A 6000-nucleotide genomic window follows, 5' to 3' on the forward strand; every position below is an offset into this window, starting at 1 on the left:
AGCAGCACCTGCATACGGTGTATATATCTCGCAGTTGATACGATATTCTCGTGCTTGCATTTCTTATCATGATTTTTTTGATACAGGTTTGTTGGTCACAAGGAAGCTATTAAATCAAGAGTTCCAAATGGTGGGGTTGAAATCATCACTTCCACAATTTTACGGACGCCATCACGAGTTGGTTGACCGTTATGGAATACCCGTTTCACAAATGATATCGGATATGTTCATAAGTCGTAACTACAATCCCCTTCCCATTTATAAATGTGACCTACCGAATTATACTATTAACCGGATTTGTTATCACATAATCAACACGACGGGTGCCACATGTGGAGCAAAATCTGCTGACCCTTCCGGAGCACCTAAGATCACCCTTAGTTTTTGGTTGTGTTCGTCTTGTTCATTCTTTAGTTTTCTATGTTTTGCCATGTGTACTATTGTTTGTTTGTCTTTTTTTATTTTTTGCCATGGCGTTGGCAGTTTGTTTTCGATTTATTAGTTTGACTGTTCCTCTGGTATTTTTCGTCCATCTTTTACTTAAAAAAAATAGGATAACCGGGAATTTCTCAAACAAATGGGCAGTTTATCTGATTACTGACAACGGAAACAACCATCAAATTATTCATCCAAACATGCACGTACAAAAATACGAATATACAACAACCAACGAAAGGTTCAGATACACTTTATTTTAAGGATGTACACCTCTGAGAAGCCAAAAAATATCTACAATTAAACTTTTTCTCTATACCTGAAGTTTGGGTTTATATCACTTTATACAAATAATTGGTGAAGAAAAGGACATACGGTGGCTCACTTCTTTTTTTCTTCGGCCTTTGAAAGTACCAAATTTTGATGATTTTCCCATTTTTCATCAATTTTAATCTTTTTTCGGGCTATTATCATGAAAAAAAATCACAATTCCACAATTAAACTTTCTGTCACACTTTCAATAAAGATGAAGGGTACCAATCTGAAAAATTGAATTAAAAAAACTATAGGTAGGTGTTAATATAAGAAAGTTTTGTCATATTTTGATGCTTTTTTGTGTCAAATTTACCATGTTGTCAATTTTGTTAATTTTGGAGTAGGTTCAGTAAGACCTCTTTTTGGCCCCAAAATATAGCAGTTTTAGAAAATTGTGGAAATGAAATCTTTAAGCTATATTTTGGAAAGTAAAATGCTTCTGCTACAATACACAAATATCGGGTTCTAGCATCATTACGTCATGCTAAATTAGTGAAATCTTAAAGATTTTAGCATTATTGTTAATTTTTAGACGGTTTCCGTCTAAAATGAGAGTGGTCGCATTCGTGTTAAATCATAATATTGAAATGTAAGTTGTATTTGATGATAATACAAAACATATATAAAGGATGAGTATGAACACGGATGCGGCCACTTTCATTTTTGACAAAAACCATCGGAAAAAAAAATTTTTTGGGGCATATTTGATAGATTTTTTATATTTAAAATGAATCAGAGCGTTTTTAACGACTAAATCAGTTAAAATCTTTCACGTAAACTAATCGAATCAATTGGAATAGACACTTAAGTGTTTAAAAAGTGTCCAGAGACTTTCGTTAGATGAACCAGAAATTTGAGGCCAAATCGGTCCTTACCGGATCTACTCCTTCGTTATTTTTCTCAGTTTAATTACAAATTGCATATTTTTACAACTCCTTTGTTATAAATCATTAAAAAAAATGCATATCTAAAATATTTGAAAAGAAAAAAGGGATGTGGGATGTACATGTTTCTTGATAATCATTTTTTGTATTTGGTACTAAAATTTAAAAATGTAATTACTCAAAAACTACTCATTGGAAATATCCAACTTTGTCACAGAGTTTAGTTTAATTATGATATTTATCAAATTCATTGCTATTTTTTTTCTTGTGACCCATGTTTTGGAAATAATTACAGAACGAGATTTCAATGAGACTGACACGTCAGAAAAATACATCCTCAAAACAAGAAAATATATTTGGTTGAATATGGATAATGTTGTGTCACTCAGTTTGTTTAGACGATATGGGTTTTTTACCCAGTGATATTGCAGAACATTAGCTGTAATTCACCTTATTAGCAAGGGAGCACAGCTAATAGGCACATCACAAACACAATTGTCAAATGATTAATAGTCTAACGATTTATATACGTAATAAACCCGACAATCTTTGATTTCAACTGTTATTGTAGTTTTTTTTTCCTTTAGACAGTTTACAACTCAACGAGTAAAAGCTTGTTACATCTACTAACACATCGTCACTGATAACAGCGCGAGGTTCGGCTATTCACAACACCAGATTTAAACCACCAATTTTCTTTAAATGTCCTGGACCAAGTCAGGAAAATGGCAGTTGTTATCTAATAATTCCTTTCTGTGTGTTTTGCATTGTCGTTTATTTTTTTAGTTTTAGATTATTACCCGGATTTGTTTTCTCTCAATCGATTTATGACTTTTGAAAAGCGGTATAGTACTGCTGTTACCTTTATTTTTAATGTCGGTACACGTCACAAAGTTGATTCGGGAATAACAGAGCGACTGAGTAGGGAGACTTAGGTGATCGGAATGAAGATAATCTTTTGTATATATTTTTTGTCAGAATTGTTGCCAAATAAATTGAAAACAACACACGTTTAAATGAACTGCGTACGAAGCGCTTTTCTTCATTTACCTTCAGGAAGAACGCTCTGTGCCAAATATTTGAAAGCAAGAGATGTATACAAAAAAAAAACACTTGAAGAGCTATACGACCAAAAATCCCCAACAATAAGCCAAACCCATCTTAGGTCAACTTTCCGTGAGGGATTTCAAACCTTAATATCTATATAATTTCAAATTTTAAAACAGACAACTGTTCATAGATTTGTTATAAATACTTACTACTGAGCTGATGATACCCTCCGCGACTAATAGTTCACCTAGATATTGACTCGGTGCTCCAATACACGGATTACTGTGCTGATGATACACTCTGGAACTGATAGTTCAACTAGATATTGACTCAGTGCTCCAATATACGGATTTAGCTCCCATTTATTGTTTCTTTACAATGCATTTTTATTGAATTATATCCTAATTGTTAGAAAAGTTACTCTTACAAAAATACTAAACTTCTAGTAAAATTCAAGACGGAATGCATGTGGTGTAACTATCTTAATCACTATAAAAACAACACAACGAATGATATATTCATGCATAATCATTAGCAACAGAGACATTTCGTAACCTTACATTGTATGATAATATAGGATGGTATGAAAGGTTTTTTACTTTTTTTGACTGAAATTAAAATATAACTTGGTGTGTTTTCATCGCTTCCTGGTCATTTTGATATTACCACGATAAGATGTTATCTATTTTGTCCCCCAAAAAAAAGCTGTATAGATCTAGAATTTCTGGTACAAGTCATTTTGGTGTCCGTGTTTGTAAAAGAGTGTAAAATTACTCGAACCTTTCACAATCGTTTATAGAATTTACGTTATAGATAATGCATATTTTACACACCTCGGGGTGTCAGGATTGCTCACAGAAAAGGCCTCCCTACGGTCGGTCTTTCATTTGATCAATCCTGAGAACCCTCGGTGTGTTCTACGACAAGAAAAACCAAAACATATGCATTATCTGACTTATATATCGTTAAAAAAAAAACATTAATAAAGATTACAAAATTTGGCATCCTATTTTACTGACCACACTTAAGTGGGATATTCCTTTCTAATGCGTTTGGGTTTAAATACGCCCTACGGCTCATTTAAATGTGAAATAATACTCACTAACTAATCTAGATATTAACTTTTTAAAAATTATTTTCCATACACAAGAAAAATACTACTGCAACTGCATGAAGAAAGAAACAAACGAATTGATACCATCCGATAACGGTGTTTGACAAATACAAGACACATTGTGAGTAATTTTTGTACCAATTTAGTTTATGGAAAGGGAAGGGGTATGTATTTTTGTGAATGTTATTCAATAGAATTTAAAAATATCTTTTGATAGAGTAAAAGGTATACATAAATTAAAAAAAAAAGGTTAGAACTGACACGAAAACGAATATGACATGTAGGTCACATTATGATTTCCTATTCAGTGTGCATCGTCCTGAATATTCATGAAATATTTGCCACTGGAGTTTATCAAGCAATTAACCATCAATCAACCTATTCAGTGTGACTCAATAACATGTTCACAATCTTACACGCGAATATGTTAAACATGGCTTTAGTTTATGAAAGTCAACATTAAAATTCATTTTACATAGATGATAATGTTTCTGTAATGTAGCGATAAATTAACAAAATTTCACGTTATATTTGTTTCTGAAATTAAAATGCGGGCAAAGACGATTTTCTTTGCACTTATCATCGATTGAACTTTAAAAAAATAAAATCCCAAATCGGCAACAAAAAAATATCAGACGAGTAAAATTTTTGAAGTAAATTATAGATTGCATTTTTATCAAGGAAAATAATGACCTCAAGCAGTTCATTATTTTATGCCTTTAAGCATATTTCATTGAAAAATAGTATCGTCCAGGTTGATTCTAAAAAGAATCAACCTATGGTTCTGAATGAAAATAACTCCATATAGGTATATAATGAAAAATTAACAGTTTAATATAATCTAGACACAATCAATAGCCTTGTCAAACCTGTCAGTTTATGTTGTTTTGTTTAACTTAAAAAAAAACATCCATTTCTGAAATCATTTTCTAACATACACTTACTTGAAAATAAGAATAAAAACAAATTTTATTCATATTTGAGGATAAGAAGATAAATCCACACGTTCTAACCATACTAAAATATATAATCTAATTACATTTTCGAATGCGGTATTACCAAGTGTTATCGATAATCTCATTGTTTTAGTATTTACAATGAATTCGTTGTTCTTTTATTTTTGTGAGGTTTCTGTTATTTAATAATACCCCATGTGTCTACCTCCCGTTAGATTGTAACAAGGACGTATTCTATTGAAATGACATACTTCTTAACTACTGATTTGTCACATAAAAACCACCCTTGTCACGCCTAAATAATATCCCTTTCTGTATATTTAAATACGCATGTACGCAACATAGAGATTATCTAGAGATAAACATTTTATTTATTGATGTGTCCTTAATTTCAAACTTCTGAATGACCAGATGACCACCTATGATGTATAACATTATTATTTTTATTAAATTTTCTTCTTTAGAATATTAGAATATATGTTGATATATTTTGCATAGACAAATATGAGACAGGATTTGGTGAACAGACATAAATATGGATTCCAAAAACACTCAAATTCATATTATTAAGTACTTTGTCAATCACGACTCATTTAAATATTTCTTGGCAAAATGATATTTCGTTAATATATTTAGCGGATATCACAATTGCATCAAGGATGTACATATCAACGAAGCCAAAAAGTTCTAAAAATTTTTTGGAAAATTTTCCCACATTTGGGGAGATAACTCAGATATAACGATAAAAAATAAAGGAATAGAAGGAAACAGCTGTTCGAAAGTCATAGAAATAACTCAGACGCAGTACCTTTTGTACCAAGTCAGGAATATGACAGTTGTTATCCATGTGTGTGATGTGTTTGAGCTTTAGATTTTACTATTCGTTTAGGGTCTTTGCGTTTTGAATTTGTCTAGGAGTGCAGTATATATTTTATTGATCTTTTAAGGCAGTGTAATTTAAAGTTATGACACAATCTTAACATAATAAATACAAAGGGAGTTAGTTGTTTAAACGCAATGTCGATTTAACATACAAATTATATCAAATACCAATAATTCAGTGTCTGACAAACCATTTCCGCCCCTCTTTTACCATATATCTTGTACGAACAATTGACTTTCATAGCTTTAAGCAGTCAAATAAATGTTGTACTTCAAAAACTGTTTTATCAAAACACCAAACTTACTTGTTGCCTTTCTTTATCAGCCATTTTAATTCTAACGTCATAAATTCAATGTTTTTCGA

The sequence above is a fragment of the Mytilus galloprovincialis genome, chromosome 13, assembly GCF_965363235.1.
Source record: "Mytilus galloprovincialis chromosome 13, xbMytGall1.hap1.1, whole genome shotgun sequence".
NCBI classification, from domain to species: Eukaryota; Metazoa; Mollusca; class Bivalvia; order Mytilida; family Mytilidae; genus Mytilus; species Mytilus galloprovincialis.